The following is a 21370-nucleotide window of genomic DNA, read 5'->3' as shown; positions in this document are numbered from 1 at the left end:
AAAACGAATCATCTAGTCTCCTACTTTCTTTAAAAGAGAAAGAAATAAGAACTTCAAAATCAAAATTTTTCTCTAAAAGGTAATGCAGTAAGTGCTATCAAAAAATAAGTAAAACTTTTCCAGAAATTTAAATTTCAGATGTCCTTTTCCAAAGGATGAATTGGAAGAAAAAGTTATCTCATCTCATAATTGATTGTAACAGTACAGGGTCAACCTTGTTGCTCTTTTCTGCTCTTTTTTAAGATCTAATACATGTCTTTTAAGAAAAGGGAAACAAATATCATACAATTTTCAAGATGAAGCCCTGCTGAGTATTTATACTCAGACAGGCTTTGTGCTTTGTTACCTATTGCTTTCTGAATCACTCTAACCTGTTTTTACTTTTATAACCGTTCTTGAGCCAGTGCTTATACGAAACTATATGTAATAGCACCAGGATCTCGTTGCGGAAGAAAAATAGCAAGATCACCATTGCATGCATAAAGGTCGAAGTGGGGGATGGGGGGTTGGGGCAGGTTTCCCCTATCTGTACTATTTTACCTTTATATACATTGACTTTTCTATTCCATACTACCACCCAGTCAGTTAGTTGTAGAATACTTCTGTAATCCTTCGTAGTCAACTTTAGTGAATATGAATATGAATGCTATACTGAAGAGCTCAGTATTACCAATAAATTTTGTCACACAGCTGCTTGCTTTTTTTTTCCAGATTATTTATGAATACATACACATTCTCTTTTAAATATAGGTTGGCCTAATACATCAATGATGTGTAGCTCAGGAAATGGCTACAAAATTCGCTAGACTATATGTCGCACAGTCAGAAAAAATGGTTTTTAATCCATTCTATTTGTCCAGTGTGAGGTGACTCTTAACTTTATATTGTAAGTTTTTATGGTATGCGTGATCATAGACATTTTTGAAAAATGCGCAGTCTGTGAAGAAAGAATATATATCATTTAGATTACTTAAAATATTTTTGACCTTAATAGTGTTTGACATTCTACAGACTACTTGTAAAATAAATGTCTTGACTTGTAACGAAACAATAAAAAATACAGAGTTTTATGTTTTAAACAATGCTCTAGAACATAAAGGTCAGCAGAAAAGGAATGGAAAAAAAGTCCAAGCTCATTGGATTTCTAGGTGACGTTCTGAAATGAGACAGAAGGAAATCTCTCTTTTTCTGTCTTTCCCTGCTTTATATGTGTCTAGAGAAAATGGTTAAAAGCTACAATTTCTAGCTGCTGGATTTCATTTTTTTTAATCTCATCATCTTCTTTAAAAAAAAAAAAAATAACAAGCATCACAGAGTAGTTTAACATAGGAAAGTGAATAAAACACCCAAGTCTTGTCTTTTTGCAGGCTGAATATCTCAAGTAAAGAAAGCGCCAATATTTTAAGTCTTCAAGAACCAACATGAGCTAGTTACTCTGTTTCTCCTATTTTCCTGCTGATAAAGTAAATTGTAGCCTGTGGAATAAAGGAATGATCTATAAGCATGACCTTTTCCTGGTTGCCAGGAGGACTTATCAAAAAATGAGTGACACTAATAGTAGGTATTTAGATATCTGGATGGGTAAGCAATGAGCCATTTCATTGCAGGCGTGACTGATGGAGTTAGTAAGTCCTGTAACTTTATACCACTTTATTGTTTTACTGAGAACTGCATTCAGTTCCTGGCATAAATTAATGCATCTCTCAGGGAAAGTGATGGAAGTTATTTTTGCTGACTGCAGTATTCAGTTTGGTTTGAAGGTCTGAAAGCTCAACTGTTTACTTAATAGCTCATTAGCCACTTAGTCAAAATAAGCCAATTGGACAAAGACATATTGTTTAAGCTGATCAGCCAGCTCATTGTGGCTGAAATGGATTAGAGGACGCCTCAGCTGGTAGACTAGACTGCATGGATATCTCCAGTGAGATCATTAAGATAAGTGTGTTGTAACTTCTTTAGCTTTGAAAGCTCCTCCACTCATGAAGAGGGCTTGTGAACACATCCTTACAGACTTTGTAGATTGTGATAGGTCAGCATATAGAAATATTCCATCACAAAATCTACATGCATATCTTTTTCCTGTGACATTTGTAAGAAACTTTTCCCAATTTCTTTGTTATTTTTTGACTATTACTCACCAGAATCTCATTTGAAATATTTTAAGGCATTTTCTGTAGAAAAATCAGTGGGGCATACCGGAACTACTGTTCCAGTTTAACTCTGGCCAAAGAGAACAAACAGCTAGCTTAGTGATGTTCTTCATTGTTAGAAGCAGTAAAAATTATTTACTGTAAAAGTTTTTCCATCAGAAAAGAAAAAAAAAATTCATTTTCATGTAGAAAACAGATTTTCAATACCATGATTTTTCAAACTGATATTTTGAAACAGATGTGTAAGTGAAACAATCACTTTCCTACGTCCCAAAACATTGCTCATGTCAGCACAGGAAGGACTGCTGATACGTATAAGCATGCTACTATATACTGATAAGTGTCATTATTAATACATGTCAACATCTGGAAGAATTTTAAATATTTGAATTTAAAAATATTGAAGAAGATAAATATAAAGTATTCCACTTTTTCTAATAAAAGCAATGTAATGGAGCTCCAGTAAGCCTGTTTATGATCTATGTAAGCTCCCTACTTTATTGAATTAGTCAACAGATATTTTCTAAGTCTCATTTTTGTTCATAGGATTGCTCCCTCCAGCTGTGTATGACAGTAAGATTTACCATCTTTTAAACCACTGAGAAGTACATAGCATCACTTTCTGAAGTCCCTGTCCTATAGAAGCATCTCTGCTCTGGCACAAGGGAACAACAGGAACAATGGGTGAACATTACAAGGGAGCTCCCCCCTACACCGCAGGGCTGCCTCCTTTATTTCCTAGCTGTGACAGTACTACTACAGTGGGGCCTGATGTCTATCCAACCATAAAAGCTGACTTTACAGTCCCAAAGATTCCTGGAAGAAGAAACAAGATTCAGTGTGCAGAAAGTGCAGGTGGCCTGAAGCACTCATGCAGGTCAAATTCAACTTGCAGCTTTTGAGAGCAACAGCTTGCTGGACAGAGTTGTTTGACAATGGATTTACCAGATATAAACACTTCTTGAAATTGAAGAGGCTGGCCATCTTTCCTCACATCATTTCTATTGTTAACCTTGAGAAAAAGTCAAGATTGGATCTTGGGAGATTTTTTTGTTTGAAAGATTCACAGGTACCAGGGAATTATGTTGGTAAAGCTCTGAGAAGGTATCAGGAAGATCTGCCTGAGAAGATGAACTATGATTTTTTTACATTCTTATACTTTTGTTATTTCCAAGGGCATACCAAAGATTAATTTTGTTGAACTGTATATTCTTACTGAAACAGAATTTTTATTTCCCAAGTGCTGAAAGATGACTTAAAACAAAAGAAAAAGTCTTGTCTTAAGAGACATCTTTAGAGCCCAATATTTTATTTGGAAGCTCCCATCCTAAAAGTAACCATAAATCAAGTATTCAGACTTCTCAACCCTCATGAGCAAAAAAGTTCAGCAAGTCTGATGGGTTTTTAGACATTATTAGTGACATGCACAGACTGAAGAGAAGGTTCTCCTTTCAACAAAGCCATTAACACCCTATTTTGTGTACATGAATCTTCTGTGGTGTTTTAGTTTCTCCCTCCTCTTGTGAGCAACTGCAGGAAACAAACTGCTAGGGTTCATCATACAATCAATATTCAGTACATTAAAACCTCAGCATATCTCAATGTAAATGCTGAACATTTAATCTCTGTCACTAGCCCAGTGTGCTTCTTGAGTACACAGAAGAAATTTCAATAAATATTTTATGGATCTCTTTAAAGGTTTATCTCTTTAACTTTTGCTATCTTGTGTTTTATGACACCCCCCCTCCTTTTATCAAAGGGTATAAGAGTCATATCGACAATGACTATCATATTTTTGAGGATGTTTTTTCAGGTTCTGTAGCTTGACACTAGCCCCTTAACAAGATTTCTTTTATTTTATTTTTATTTTTCCTGAAAAAAAAGGAATCCAATGTTTTCAACTGAAAGCTTTCTGCTTTTAGAATTTATTTTTGCCTGCCTTTAATTACCATTAACACCTCTCTGAACTATCCCTCTAATAGTTTTATTATTCAAGACTTGCTTTTTCACATCTTTTTTAAAGCTGCAGTAATGATTGTGGTGGGAATTAACATACCACTTTAAGAATGCTTCTGTTAAATTCCTCACTAAATTCTTGTCTTATTTGAACAACTCTAGGAGAGACTCAGTAAACTGAATTTGTCTAGAGGTTCTACTAGGGTTTTCCCTTATTTTTCACAACAATTACCTTCCCACACTTTGCTCTGAGTCAGATTAAGCAAAAGAATAAAGGAATTAGATCTTCCCCCACTACCACCTTCATGAACTTAGAAATCATTTGCCTCACAAAATCCAAACTTCCCTGAGTACTAATGAGCATATGGTTTATTGCTGCATTGCACAGATTTTGCCTTTTTATTTTAAAACAACTTATACTAGAGTTAGTAAACTTGCATCTGAAGAAAACATGGGCAAGCCTAGTGAACCGGGGTTTTAGTGCTGTTTTGCAAATGTATCATTCATTATTGTTCCTATCATTAATTTCTTAGTTGTCAATAAAAAGTGTCTGTTTCACTATGTTGCAAGTATTAAAATTTTTAAAGAAGGTAAAACAAAAGAAACACAGGCAAACATTTAACCACTTAAGCACCGAACATCCAGCTAGAGACCTCAATAGTATATTACTGCAATCATTGGGGCAAATTTTTGCAGTGATTTTATTTTTTCCTGTTTCTACTTTACTTCTCCTCAGCTTTATTTGCAGAATACTCAGAAACTCTGCCCTGTCCCCTGCAGGTGAGCTCTCTTGATTCAATAATTTATCTAATAAGATCCTGGATTCTGATTAAGTTTCTGTGTGTTTCCCCTATCATTTGTACCTCATTCTCTTTTTTTTTTTCAAGGTTAGTTTGTTTGTACCTACAGTTCTGTAATATCCCAGAGTAAAATAAAAGTCACAACAAACAGCTCCATCCAGTGGTTCTCTTTGTGGCTGTATTTCCCTGTTAGTGATCATTTTGAGCAAATAATTCAGATGAATGCTTTGGAAAATGTGCGTTAAGAATATGAACATCAATATGAAGTAAACAAACATCCCCCAGAAGTTTCATTTTTCTCCCATATCTGCATTGCCTTATATTTTCCTACATCAATTTTCCCTTCATAATTAGGAGAAGCAACTGCAAGCTACTTGAAGCCCAAAGACAAGAAGGTATTTTATTTTAAGCTGCATGGTATGGCAAATACTATACATAGCCAAAGAAGAGGCACTTCACAATATAGATTTTCTGCTTTTAACTTGGAAATTTAGCAGCTAAGATATTTTAGCTTTACTTTGTTTCTTTTTCATCTTTTGAGTCTAAAGGATTTTTTTTTTAATCTAAAGGAAAGCAATATCTACTTTGTTAGAAAAGAGTAGGCAATATTTTTATTGCCATAGCCAATTATGTGTAACCTTTTTCAGCTGTTATATTCTTCATATCTTTCTGCAGTAATGTTACCAATACAATTCAGAAAAAGCTTCAAAGCATCTTGGAAGTGTTAGAAAGGGATAGCTTGGAGACTGATCTGAAATGACCAGATTTCTAATTTATAAAACTGGGACAGAACATATCAGGGAACCGTCAGCAGGGCTTTTGGGAAAATACACCTTTAGCGACGTCCTTTTTTCAGGTACCTCCTTGTTTACTGAGATATTCAAAGGACCGTGCTTGAGGAGAGTACTTGTAGAACAACTAAATTAAAATGAAGACATAATACAGGCTTTTTGAAAGCTTTTGCATGCCGATCCATTTGAAAGCTTTTACATATCAAATCTGTCATCCTAGGTATTTTCTTTTATGAATGATATGTAACTGTGAGGAATTAAATGTATGCAAACAGACACGCACGTTGCTCTGAGGCTCAGGCTACTTCCTTATTGCTAGGCCATTTTCTTTTCAGGCTAAATATGTTTAAACATTCTTTTCTGTAAGTTTGACAACCAAAATATGAACAAAATTACTGAGGTCTTAGTTTGCAACAATTATTTTGTGAAATTATCTGCCAAGTAATATTTTGATTGTTGAAGAATTGGATTTTGACTGTTAAAATACTGCTCAGGGCTGTGAGCTTATGCATCTTCACAAACTCGTAAATTGCTCTTAAGTTGCTGTTTATACTGTTTCTCCCTGTCTTCAAGTTTTATACCTACTGCTATAGACTCATATGCATTTATTTCCTCTCTTTAACAAAAAGCACTTGAATATCAAACTGTTCTGATAGTCATTCTTGCATTGCCACAGAAGAAATGGAATTTCTTTAATGCTTACCCAGGCATAGCTATCGTTAGGCTTAGAGTTAAATATGATCTTAATAAAAATAAACCTGATTATTCTAAACTATTTTTGACAAATTTTTCCCTGTAGGATAGCAAGTAAAATTAGAGAAGCAAGTACAAAACTGTATCTTTACAAATACCTTCCTCTGAGTAACCAGAGAAATTCCTTTATTAAAAAAAAAAAGTACTATGATGTTTCATCTTATTTCCATATTTTTAGTGTTCTGTTAATATTGCAAATAATATTGATTCACTCAGTATAAGATACCAAAGTCAGTTGCACAGAAATAGAATTTAAAGCGTTAGAGCATGCTGTACTATCAGAACTGATAATGATACAATACATTGTTATTCCAATACAAAGACTGGACTGATATACAACAAAAATGGAAAGACCTGTAGGCAGTCCAGCTATGGGTGATAAATTCTCCAAAAAACAGTGCACTACACCATTGAACATGGATGAGGTAGTCTGGGATCTGATATATGCTTTCTTAATATTTGTTTTTGTTCTAATCATTTGCCAGTTTGAGAAGTTCCCTTTCCACAATTTAGTTCCATTTCTGCACCACATTGTATTCAGTGCCAAAACAACTGTTGTGCAACTAGTCATGAAGTGAATGGGGAAAAATATAACGCAACTTAAAATGAGAAGGCAGTAGTACTTTCCAACAGAAGAGTAATGCAAATCCATAACAAAGCAATAACTCTAAAGACAGCAACTGGTGGATCTAATTACATCTTACACAAGTAAGGGAGCTTCCCTTGTTCTAGATCAGAATTTTCATAATTTAGGACTAACAATATGTGATAAAGCCATATATTCTGTACAGAGTTAGTCAACAAGCAGTGTTAGGTATTTTGTCACCAAAAGAACAAAATCTACAAAATATTCATAATATATATAATGAAACAAATGTTAATAGACTTAACAACATTTCATGGCTTTATTTAAAGATTAAAAAAAATCCCACAGAATTCTGATTTTGTATTTATATATGCAGTATCTAAGAAATTTTTATGTCTGGACCTGTTCACATCTATAAGGAATACAGATCTATGTTTTAGAAAGCAGACAATATCGCTGTAGTCAGTTATGTGAGCCTATGTAATTTTTTCACCCTACTGGCCTAGAATCAGTAGGCCAAATACTTATTCTGAGTTTTACATGAATGCAAATCAGACTAAATAGCAGTGTCAAAACAACGCTTGAAAGAGATGTGCATGGACATGGCTACATGCTGTCATAATCATACCCATCACAGCAGCCAGGTTGATATGCCCCTTAGGAGGATTTAAGCAGCCAAACTTCCACCACAGTGCTGTTTAGAAAATGAGTGAGATTGTGATGACAGCATACTGTAAAGAAATAAAATTTCTGGCCAGAGAATTTTTTGACAAGGGATTAGACTTTTGTTTCAGAATATGCATATCACCTGAAGTAGTCTAAGAAGTACCACTTGTAGCTACTTGAAATCAAGGTCCATATTGAATTATATATTCCTATGTGAATTACATAATTTCCTCACATTTTATTTGGGTGACATTCCTATTCAAAAAATAATAACTGATTTTAAGAACTTTTTTTAGCTTTGAGTCCTTGAAACATGAAAAGGAACTGAAAATAAGGAATCCCATTGCCTGGTCATAGATTTTCAGCAAAAAAAAATTACACCTGCTGACCGAAGAATAGACCAACTGTGATTACACTGAGAATGCACTATTTTCCATGCTGACTGCTAACCTGGGAATTATCAGCTGAATCATAATATATAATTTCCCAGAGCTGGCACTTCAGGAAAAAGCCACACTTCAGTATAGTTACTTACTATGGAAAAAATGTGAATAACAAACAGCAGAAAATTAATATATTACATACACAGTTATCACTTGCGGGTTTGGGAAAGGCGCAGGGAGAAAGAAGAACTATGAAGAAGCTCCCCTAGGTTTTAATGCATGTTAAAGTACATTGAAACAGGAGGAAATGTTCTTACTGCTCTATCAAGAAGAAAAGCTGTACCTGATAAGATGAGTTTTAAAGAGTGGAGAAGCATTCCTTTTGACTTCTTCATCTCCTACTTCTTTCAGACACAGACTCTGTTAGAGATGCAATTAAGATGTTTATTCCAAAACCAAAACATCTCTTTCTCTGTCAGCTATGATCTGGTGTACTACGGAGAATACTCTTTCTGATTCATCAGCTAGGGAGTATTAATGTAGACTGACCACATTGTAAGCATGTTACCTGGACCTGCTAATGAATTAACAGAACTTCTCTTTTGCTTTCACAGCCACGGACTATTGATTTCTGCAGCAGTGAAATATATGAAGAAGTTAGTCTGTGCTATAAACAGATTTGGCTTGCTGAATTATATTTTGTTCAATTGGTGTCAATTTTACAAATGAAGGATGTAAATTCTGTATAAACCCCCTATTCTTATATTTTCTTTGCTTTATATCTTGTTACAATAAATCAGAGATGGAAATTACCAGAGAATTTTTCATAGCTTTTAAAAAAATAAAATTTAGGTCACTTCTAGGAATTCTTTAAACTTAACTTTAAAAGCCTAGCCTTTAGTATCACAGAACACTAGTCAAACATTGGTAAAGAATTTCTTTATTCAGAGAGTTGGTAAAGAGTTTTGTTACTCAGAGAAACTGGGATGTCTATATATTTCCAGTTTTGGTTACACTTGTGTGGAAAATATTTTATAGTGTCTCTGGTTACCCTAAAATCCAGACAAATTTCCCTAAAAGTCTATTAGATTCACATTTTTGAAGTTGTCTCCTTAAACTCTCTTTGCCTTGCAGCGAGCTGACCAGCTCCTCCTTGCTGAGAACTGGTATCAAAAACTGCAAATACAACAATTAGCAAATAAAATTATCAGGATTTCATAATGTTTCTGAGAGGTGAAGGGAATGGGATACAGTTTATGATGCACCACATATCTTCTAAATCAATATTAGAAAACCATTGTGCTTCAGCTTAATACTTCAATGCTTTTTCCTTTCAAGCCTGCCTTTGCAATTGCCAGGCAGTCCATTAGGCACTCACAGCCACAGAGATTACATCTTGGGTCATTTCAGGTATTTTTGCAATAGTTCAGCTACCAGTGGTTCAAATAAAAATGTTAATTTTATGGTGAAAATGTTTCAGTGATGCAAATGGATAAGGAGGAGCATGCCTTTCCATTAGACCTGTGACATGCATGATGACTTCTTCCTTGTCCTTCTGTAGGTTTTTATCTAGTGCCTCTGCAATGCTTTTATGCTTTGAGTAAAATGAGTCACTGCTTCATTTCCCAGCTAAAGGAGACTACCAAATTTGTTATGTTGTTGATAGAGCTGCAGAACAATCTAAAAAATATGGCACATAGAAACACTTTGATAAGACATAAACTCAGTTCACTGAGATTCAAAAAACAGTTATCCTGTCCATCTCAAATATTCTAAAACTTCTAAATACTTATGTAGCTGGAAACTTTTAGACCTAAAATCTCTGTTCAAAAATATTTTTTTACATGATGCTATTTCTCTTGATTATATATTTATCATTATAGTTCTAACAGTAGTTCATACTTCTATTCATTAAACTTTTTAATGATTCACTTGAGGGAACAAAAACATTTTCATCTGCCTTAGGTGACCAACTGTACAGTAAAAAGCTTGTCTAGGAAATTATTGTTCCACATTTTTGTGAATGCATACCAGTAGGGTATAATAATGCCCTGTGGAAAAATTTTGTGTAATGGAATTGATGGAGCAGATATGTTGGTGATGAAGTAAAACAGGATTTTGTAGAATAAAACAGAATATAATAACCTGTTGCATTGTTTATATATAAAGCCTATATGTTAAATAACAGAAACAGAAGAGAAACAGGGTGCCTCAAATGCACATTCTGTTGCCATTTAAAGACCTTTTCCATAAAGGAGAAGAGGACTGATTCAGAAAGCAGAGAAAATTCATATCTGGTATTACTCACTCGAAATAATTTCGAGAATGCCCAGTTCTGTTTCATGGTTGCCCCAGGTACTCCATAAGCTGAATAGGTGTTGAAGTGAATCAACTATTCAAAGCTAAAACTTCACAGCCTGAGGTGAGATAAACACAGTTGAGAGGAAGCTGCCAAGATTTGGACAACCATTACCCATATAGCATTGGACTCCATTCACCTGTATTATCAATACAGTATCTCTTCCTTAGCACTACATTAAAAAATAACTGCCTTTCTCCCTGCAGTCCATTATTTGGAATAGTAACAGTAATGTTTTTAACATAGAAATATCATTTTTGTCTTAGCCTTTTCTTGTTCCACATTACTTGATATTTTTATAATATGGAGGTTTATTAAAAATAGTAGCTTATTTTGGAAAAATAAAAGTAACTTATGCCCTTCTAGCTATTGTGATAGTTTCACTGGGAAGTTTATTCAAAACTGAGTCCCCAATTTTATACATAAAATAAAGAGACTGGTGAAACACGTGGCCGTTGACTTCACAAACAGCACTTCCTCTTTGAAATTATAATTGCAAATGGAATAAACTGACAAATGTCTAGAAAAAAATCCTTTTGAAAATAATTGTAATAAAAATATCTCAGATACATAATGACTAAGAAATACAAATAATCTAGAAAAGTATGTCTCAAGAGAAAAAGCATACATTGTGTAATGAGGTAGTACATGAATATTGTTCCTCATATACAATTCATAAAGTTATGCACTTTAGGCAGAGTCGGTAATCAGTAGAAAGCAGTCTGCAGCCAGTAATTAACTCATTGAGGTATCAAATAGAAATGTTAATATTCAAAGAAGAGGAGAGAGAAGTAATATAATACCTCACCAAACCATGTGATGCCCTAGCATTGAGTCATAACTAATTTAGGTCATATAAACAGAAAGAGAAAGGAAAGAAGAGGTTAATCCATCTTGAAAGGATAAGAGCCCACTAGGCATCTGCACTGTGTGACTCTGGACAGGTGGAGGTGAAAAGGTGTACTCTTCTCGAAGGTTTGCTACCAAGGACACAGGGTGTGGAGGCTCAGTACTGTACCTTATAAACTAAGAGGTTAGCATAGTTAAGAAAAATCCTCATACTTGAGTATAACTGTAATAACTTATACTGGCCTTTTAATCTATTTTTGTACCTTTGTTCCATTACTGCAAAACATATGCATAGAACTAACTCTCTGTAAATGGAAACAAAAGTATTTTGTTCACAACATAAAACAAGCCTTAAAACCAGAACATTGATAAGCAGCACCAATCACCCTATTTACCAAAATGCATCAGAGCCTTTCTGACCTGCCACGTGGATTCATTTAGAGACTGGAAATGTGAGAGTCTGTGCAGAATGACTGAGCTCCAGTGGCCAGTGTTTACACAGAAAACTGTCCAACATTCCATAAGTAGTGGGATGAGCATTCAACCTGGAAATTAGTTTACTGGCAATTAGTAAATACCAATAATCAACAATTAACAATTATTAACTGTCAAAATTAATAGAACAGTTTAATGTTGAAAAATAATGTCTCTTTACATCATGGTCTTTTATAAGGATCTGCCACTATAAACACAACTTTACCTGCAAGTGATTTGCAATGTCTTGATTGAAACTGAGTATTGTTTCAACTTTTGTATTATATTTCAGTAAAGATTCAATGTTTCTAAATACAGCTTCAGAAAGTAGTTTTGTTCCATGAAAGAGTTTTTTGATTGTGCTTTCAGCTCATTCAAAATAAAATTTAATTCTAAAAATGCATAATTTCTGTTCTGTAGGAAATTCTCTACTGTCTTTTCAACGCTTGACTCATTTGCTCTACAATGTTTGGGGGGTAAACCCTATGTTCAAGCTGAATTCATGAAATCAGTTGCTCCACAGTCACTCCAAAATATCATAATAAAAAGATTTTGCAATATTGCAATACAAATATTCACATCTCTTTTTCTTTAAAATCAGGAATCTCAGCTGGCTGCTACAAAAGAAAGTCTAATGAGGTTTGGACAAAAGTGATTTGTTTAAAAAAAGAGCAGTATTTAAAATTAGTTTCTCACATTTAGGAACAAAATCATAAAGACCTTTAAACTGAAATAGTCAAGTAGGAGGCAAAACCATGCCATGGTAATCTGGTGTCTGAAACTGCAGCCCACCCTTAAGTTAGATCATGACTATCAACCCCCCCAGTTCATCCTCCTTCTCTCACTCCTTTTGAAAGTTTTTTCCATCATCCCTTTCAGTCTCCAGCTAAGTAAAAAAAATATTTCTGTGTTCATGTCAGTGTGGCAGTGAGCTCCATGCAATCTTTCTGGTTTAAGTGTTAAAAATTTCAAATGGTCTCTAAGCAAGCAAAGAAACATATTGTGCTGCTCTTTTTATTCCATAAAAAATATGGACAAATCATTCAACTCTAGAGTTAAAAAAACCTGCAGCCTCCAAATTCTGAAATAGGACTTCATTCTTCAGACACTAAAATTGTTTCTCTCTGAAGAGCCTTTTGTGACACGAACATGCAGAAAGCCTTCTGGCTGTTTTATTATCTAACAGAGCTGTGTGTGCTTTTGCAGAGGCCCCACACCTGCTGCAGCAGCAGCACCATAAATAAACAACACACCGCCGTGCTGGAAAAGATGAATCCTTTCAACAGACCTCCACAGAGAAATGCGTCTCGGGGCTGCCTGCTGCTTGCAAAAGTAGAGCGTGATGAGCAGCAGGAGCAGGGCAGGCATGGACAGCCCCTCAGGCGAATGCTGGCTGGGAAATGTTTTTAATTTATCCAGTTGCCCAAGAGATCATCCTGAGGATATTAGACTTCTGCAGGACGATGGCCTTTTCCTTGGGCACTTTCCCTCCTCGTCTGCCCCCTCTCCTTGGAGGCACACATACGATGCTGATGACAGGTATACCACTAGAAAGGGTTTGAAAATTAGGTGGAGCCAAACCTGGATACCAGGCAGCTTACAGAAAATCACAAGCAAAGGCTATCATTGGAGGTGGGGGGGTGACCTTTTAGCTGCATCGGACCTTATGGAAGGCTCACAAAGGTATAAAGTAGACTGTTTGTGTAAGGATTTCTGCTATCTTTTCATTGCTAAACACTGAGCACCTTCTGCTTGCTTGAACAACAGATGGATTTTTGTCTGATCAGGTGGCAAGGCTTGTGCCTCTTTAGACCAGAAGAGCCCTGACGTGCTGTCATACGCAGCAGCCACATCTCCATGCTGTCGATGCGAAGGGACCTTGTGACCCACAGAGGTGACATTTACATTCTTCAGCATGTCTCAGGAGCAGCTGATTGAGGGCATCTGGCTGTTCCGCTGCTTAGTCAATAGAGAACAGGATTCAGACATGCCGATGCTTCACTCAAACTGCACCTACCCGGGGTCTGAAAGGTACCATGTCAGCAGTGAGTGAGTCTATAAAAGATTTTCACTAGCCCCACAGATACAGCCATTTGTGAGCACATTACAGGGCCCCTGAGCAGCCTGTTGACATGAGTTCTGTCCATGTACAGAACAACTGGTGTCCCTGAAGCTATACATAGCAGTTCCTGCAGCCTCTCTCTTATATGAAAATGTCTCTGTGGGTTCATGTGGTGAATCCCAAAGTCATGACAAATTCCTTTTACTAAAATCATTTAGCAATTTTCTGTGCATAAACAAAATACTTGGTTGATATTCTGTATAAATGTCTAAGAATTTTCCCTTTCTAGAGAGCTGATATCCTTTGCAGACTTCAAGTATTCAAGAAACTAATATTTGATACAATCTTTCTGAGAGGGATGGCTGTCTTACCTCTAGGGTACCAGTCCTACCTTCAACCCCATTTCTCTGAGACAAAGAGTATGGTTGCAATGCTACTGTATATGGTGAGAGTTGTATAAGAGATTGATTAAAAAAGTCAAAATTAGATCCTTCCCAGCAAGTAAGCTATCACTGAGTAGAACTAAAAAGAGATATTCCTCCCAGGCAAGTAATCAATGAATGGCATTTGCAGCATTACTGGACATATTTTCAGAACTCAACAGTAACTGTTATTCAGCTAGAAATTTTTAAGACCTATAATTTACTATATATAATTTACAAACCTTAGATGTTAACAGCATTATTTGTTTATCTGTATTTCAGATTTTTCATCTCCATTCAGTGGCCAGTTTTCAAAATCTTGCCTGGCACATTAGACCTCTATTTCAAGTTAGTTGTACATGTCTTTCTACCTGGTAGTCCTTCTTTCAGCTCTCAGCTGGAAAAAGTTGATGTGTGGTCATTGACAGTCAACTGCCCCTGCTACTATCATTCTGCCATTCAGATCTGACCATTCCTGATGACAACTATGTAGGAATTCATTCAAAAAAGTATGCCCACTCAACAAGTAAGAACTGCTATTTTCCACAGCATAAATTTACTTCTTTAAACTTCACTGATAACAGAAGTTATGAGGAAAAAAAAAAAAGGCATCTTTTTTTTTCTTTCAAAACAGTAAAGACATTCAAAACACAACAGCCCTTCTAATTTTCTTGAAACAAATACATGTTCAGATATCCTACCAAAAATGAAGACTCTAGAAACACTATACTGTGTGATAAGTAATAGAGCAATTACAGAGGTTGAAAGGAAATTTGAAGAACAAATAGCCAAAACACTACTTCATTGAGCAACTGAAAATTGGAAAAGAAATACAGGAACCATTAAGAAGGGAGCATACTTTACATATAAACTAAATAATATCTTAGCAACAATTTCAGTTTAGTCAGTTAAGTCAATAGTTTAGTAATAAGTATATATCAAAAAGGTGGTGCTGGAGAGTAAACTAAAAGGTAACAAGGAGGCTGTTTCACAACTTTAAAATATATTTATACTTGCTACATCTACTTGCTCACATTTTATCTTGTAACTAATAAGGAGAAGGTACTCTGAGGGAAAGGAGAAAAAGATAACCAAAACCAAAATACAATATAATAAAAGGAGAAAAACATAATGAGCAGTATACTTCTTTATTTTCTTAGAAATTTGATAAAATTTTAGGACTCACAGATCTGTAAAAAGAGGCATGGAGCTAGCTGGATGGACCTTCTGACAGAACTGAGTCTAAAATACCTAGATCACTGTGAAAATCTTTGGTTTATGGTACCATCAAGATTGGTCTGCTGTCTGTTGTTGTCCCCTCAGAGGTGCAAAATATGACAAGTTCCTGTTAAAATGTTATTCTTTTTATTATATTTAAGATATGTGTAAAGTTTTAGTGAATTCCCTTGCCTGTTAAACATCTTTCCATTACACTGTGATTTGTTCTTAAAGACCTGACTAAAGAAAAAGGTTTCTTTGGCCTCCTCCAGGTTTTCCTGAGAACAAAATTGAGCTGGGTTTCTAAGGTCCTCTTTGAACTTGATTTCACTGCTGAAGAAAGGCTACAGTTAAATTAAAAACTTCAACAAATTTCTAAAACTTATATAAAAACCTGTCTTATGCACGTCTTTGTGAAGTTTTAGTTTTCAAATGACATAGTATGTGCTATTTAAAACTATTCTTCCTTTCTCTTGCGAAGTTTGTTATGGAGCAATATAACTATGGCAACAAATTCGTCAATTTTTCATACTCATTATTCCAGAAAAATCTCAAAATACTAGAGTGCTTTGGTGCTTTTGATAATGAATGAATTATTGTCAATGCTTAATTTATTGTTCCGGATAAAATGGATACTATTTAAGATATTATGAACAGCACAAAAGATGCTTTGGTCATTTGAAATCAGAATTTGTGAAACATCTAATTTCTCCAGTGAAGAAATTCTTCCCCTGTGCCTCAGAATAATCAGTAATTAATGATGTCTACACAATTAGTGACTCCATGAACGTCACAAACTCTCTATTTTTAGCCACATCTGACAGTTATGGAATACCACCAAGTGGAATGAACCCAAACAAAGAGGAGAAGGTACAATTTTCAAACAGGTGGGATCTATCTTCTACTCTGGAAGTGTGGCTGATGTCTGTCTGAGCTTCAGTTGATTCTCTGACTTTCTGTGTAGGAGAAGTTATTTTGATTTATTATCTCATAATTTTCACCATCTCTCAAATTTTTGCTGTCAAGGGAATAATTTCCGAAGCATATTTCAGCAGTGGTTCATATGTAAGTACTTCCTATTCATCAGGAAGCAGTCTGCAAGTGAAAAATCTAACATCTTTGCTGTCTGTACCTTCTGCAGCAGGCTCCAAAAATCTTGAATATTGAGCAGTTCCTATGTTCTGAAAAGCTGATTCCTAGAGAGGAAACCTGTGCTATATTTGACATATGATACTTGGGACTTGATCCCAAGCTTCCAACCACTCCACCAGCTACTGTTGTTTTCAGATGGGTATCTTGCAGCTGGGTATCTATTTAAATAATGAGATTTGCCTTTTTAATTTTCAGAAGCTTCTAAAACTTCTGAAAAACTTCTAAAGAAAGTCTAAAATATTTTTCAAATCTTTTTCTCACCTTCAATTCTGGCCAAGACAGTGATAAATATACAGGCCTGGAGTTTTGTTCCTTATAATTTTGTTCAGCTTCCAGTTTAAAGCAGTCAATGATATTGTCATGTTGAATAAAGCTTCTGGCTGATGTCACTACACAGGTTGGTAAAGGATGCTCTGGAGTAGATTACAGGTGAGGCATGATGTATAGCAGTGCCTGGTGCAAATTGTTTGTGGGTTTTATTTAACCTCCTGGTGCTTTTGCTTCTGGATGAAGGTAAGCAAGAAGGAAGCAGCAGAATCCTAGGAGGGAGGGAGGGAGGGAGGGGTAAATGTTGAGATTGGAGAAGAGATCAGGGAACAGCACTCAGTGGGAGGAGGTAGGGAGAAGATACGGCAGAATCAAGCTTCATTCCAAAAAGGTTCAGAAACACTGGCTCAGAAATACATCACAAATTCTGAGATTATAAGGTATTCGGACAAAGACCTCAAATGTCTGTTCAGAATTTTGTACATGGGACTATTATAAAATAAATACTGGTAAAATAATCCCTACTTTGCAGGAAAAATTAGAATTACAGATTGTTTTATGGCCTGAAGCATGAGTTTGTATGACTTCTACACAGGTTTTTTATATTCCTCCTCTTCTATGACTATAATTGTCTATGGTAAAGTCCAATTGCAATGTAAGAGATTTGTTTGCCTTTAGCATCTGTTCTACATACTCTACTGGGAATCCTGAAGTGAAAAATTAATAAATATTTTCTCCTTTTCCATTGGCTCTGTCTTCTATGAATAAATTATGTTGGCCATTTATTAAATATTTGTTGTCTCATGATTTCTTGTACCTCACATAATTAAAAAATGTCTAACTAAAGTACTAATCTCATGTGAATTAGCATCAGTCTTCACCTTTCCTTCTCTGTTCCTTTGCCTAGTCTCAACAGTCCTCTTCTTATCTGATGTTCAAAACTTTTCTAAGCTTCATTTTGACCACAGGTTATTTATGTTTTTCCCTTGATGCATTAATATTGGTCTTTTAGATTCTTCTCTCTTTATTTTTTAATATGATTTCAATCTCTCAAGCACGTGCTTACTTAGCATTGTGGCCACTTTCTTTTGTGTGTGTGTTGGTTTTCCTCTTAATACTGCCTCCAACTCTTCTTGTGTAGGTTAACAGTTCTTCTTTCGATATTTACTATCTTTGTTTTCCCTCCTATGTGACTATCCCCAACTTTAATGTCATATTTATGCAGATTAGGGTCTCCCATACCAACATCAAATGATTATTTCCTGTTTCAGCATTACTAAGGCTGATTTTTCTATTAATATTTAACTAAGAACTGTTCACTTCTGTAGTTTGCAGTATTTCTGGTACAATATATTTGTACTTTATTATATTCATTACATTCACAGGATAATTTTGACTCAGTCTTTACACGTAAGAGATCACAGTTTATGCCTAACAGATTTATCTCATTACAACAATCTTGCTACAACAGAAAGCTATAGCTTTGCAGGCAGTTTTATGGCATCACAATCTCAGGTTAACTTTTCCACATGTGTCATGAAGTCATCCTTCCTCAAATCCAAGCTACAAACTAATAAGGCAGGACAGGGGAGAAGCGATGATAGTCTTTTCTGCAGCCACCTAAAGAGTGAGGACGGTGTCAAGGATCAGCCTTTCTTCAGCTGCACTGTGTCACAGGCCAAGGCTAAAGTAACAACCAGAGCAGGAGCCTGCCCACCTGGGAGACACTTCTCCTTGGGGTGCAAGCCAGCTTTCACAGAATGCCACAGTGTTACCCTCTCAGTTCCATTAGCTAGTCCTGAGAGAGCTTGAGACAGCTCTAACACTCCAGATGAGCTGAAATTCCAGGTTAGATTATAACAACATTTTTATAAGATGTCTTCTGTGTAATCTTTTTGATTGTGAAGCCGTTGCAGTGACAAGAAATTTGATAGACCATCAACAAATCTGCATGCACTAATTGAACTGAAATCCATGGAAGGCATAACTAGCTGACCCCTTTGCAAAGTCAAGGCACATACAAAGCTTGTGAGGGCTTTTTAGGACTTATCAGAAGGTTTTGCTATATTTATTCCCCTAAGTGGCTTTGGGGAGAGAGGGGAGGAGGGCTTTTTTGCCTCACAGGAAAAAATTATCTTCTGTCACTGAAAGGGAAAATGAGGTATTCAGGGAATAAAGAGCTTTCCAAATATTTTCAAATGTATGTGATTTTCTGAGTTTCATCATTATATTATTAGGGGGTAACAAATTGACCCCACAGATTCCATTCTCCCACACATTTTTCTGTTCCAGAGGTTACTTGTGCTCATGTTTACACTTTCCACTTTTAAACTATAGTGCTTTTTTCACATTCCCATTAGTTCTTCCAAGGTTTCATGCCACTATTTACAATTTCTTGTTTAACATATTTGAGGTTTAAACCATAGCAGTCTCCAGGCAAGGGCAGTGGTGAGCAGGCAGCTTAACAATGAGGTTTAACTGCTCTTGAATGAAAATAAATCATCGCAATTAGGAGGAAGATCTATGTGGCAAAACATCATGCAGTTCAATAGCAGGGGTCTGCCAGGTACTGTAGTTCTTCTGCTGCAAAATTCTTAATTAGTTTGCTTTCTCCCATAGAATATTTGTTTGGGCTGTATCCACCCTGATGAGAATACAAAATTTTCCCTTTCAACACAGTACTCAAGGGAGTTGTTAGGTCATCTCATTATGTATCTTCTGAGTAACTAGGGAAGGGGTGTTGGATTTAAGCTTTTTGTTTTTTTAAAAAAACCTTGGTGGTATTCTAGCCACTGCTTGCTAAAATGGTATTTCTAAAACTCTGTTACAAGCCCAGCTGGAGTATTCAAGGTTATGCTAATTTCAGTCCATGGCTCTGCTGGTGTGACAAGCCAGACTGTAAAATTCAAGTATTGGCTAAGGTCTAAGACGCAAATATTTATGGCAAGTTTTTCAATTGCCAGGCAATAGGTACTGTACCGTTACAAGTCTTCCAAAGGTGGTTATGTGATTGAGAAAATAACTTTTAGGAAGTATCATCTCTACATGTATATTCAGACTCCTAATTAACCTATGTGAGAATGGAGCAGTCCGAGAAACCCCTTTATGTTTTCTCAGGTATGTATACACATAAAGAGCCACAAATCCTCATTGCTATGATTAAAACATTCCAATAAAATCATGGATGTATTTGGTTTCAGTGTGTTAAGGCTTGCTGTTGCCATGATTAGTGAAAATCCTATACATCAAGAAAGCAAGGAGGGGCAAGAAAGAATAATGTATATTCTTTTGGGCATCAAGCAACTGATTCCATACAAGTAATAAAGACAGATTTTTTTTTCATATTTCTACATACATAAGCACACACACATATGTAAGCAATGAGGACATCTGGGGAGACTATTTCTCCCAAATTAGCTTTTTCCCCTGTCTCAGTTATGAGCCTATTTGAAATGCCACTAAAGTTGACAGAAGGGCTCCTACTGTCTTCAGTGAATACTGAGTCAAGCCCAGAATTACCTGCACAAACATCATTAGCTTAAATAGCTCACAGAATGGCAGCACTGAAATCCCAGCCCCCAGGCTGCTCTAGCTCATTTGCTCAATCAGTATCTACTCCTCTTTGACTTTATCAGGTGAACATTTAACAGATATTTCTTTGGGAACTGTGTGCTAAATGTGAAACATTGACATACCTGGAGGCTCACAAAAACTCAGTCTAACAACCTGGGATTTTTATTATTTCACTTCCCCCACCCCAAGGCAGAACAGTGCAAGTCATTGAGCATTTCACCTCTGCAGAACAGCATTGTGACCCATCACTTAAAAGAGAAATCTGAAAGTTTCATTGCAGTCTTTGTATTGGTATATAAACTTTATTAAATGAGAAGAGGACAAGTAAAACAAAACCAACAAAATCTGACTACCATTTCACACTCCAGTGCAACTGTAAATGATGGTCATGTGCAATGCAGAAGTATATACAGCCTCTGACCTTTACTCTTAGGGCCATAAAACTTTTCTAGTTATAATGACAAATGCTTCAGAGACTGTTCTATTTGGGACAAACACTAGCTACAAGGTGATTTGAGCCATCTCTTGTTTATGCCTCTTATAGATTTTCTTCATATTGGAATGGCATGATTAGAAAGATCTCCTGCCAGCAACAGGCAAGCAAACAGGTTGACAAAAATAAAAGCGACTTAAGAACAGCCACTTGCAACTATGAGCTGATCAAATACTGCAAAGACCAGTGTCATTTAACCATTTGAAGGGAAAGAGAAAGGGAGAGAGGGAGGGAGAGAGAAAATGTTTCTATTCATCCTTTATGTTTAAAACAACAACATTATATCATCGGCTTTGCATAAAGCAATTTTTTCTCTTTTACATAGTTTGCATTAAAATCTATTGGACCAACTCTCAGTAAAGCAAGTATCAAGTGAAGTCAATGGTGTGTCACCTTGCAGGAGTAGATACAGGTCT

Source organism: Nipponia nippon, unplaced genomic scaffold, assembly GCF_047370975.1.
Source record: "Nipponia nippon isolate SJK-2023a ecotype South Korea unplaced genomic scaffold, ASM4737097v1 scaffold_1, whole genome shotgun sequence".
NCBI classification, from domain to species: Eukaryota; Metazoa; Chordata; class Aves; order Pelecaniformes; family Threskiornithidae; genus Nipponia; species Nipponia nippon.
This window is presented reverse-complemented; position numbering follows the sequence as displayed.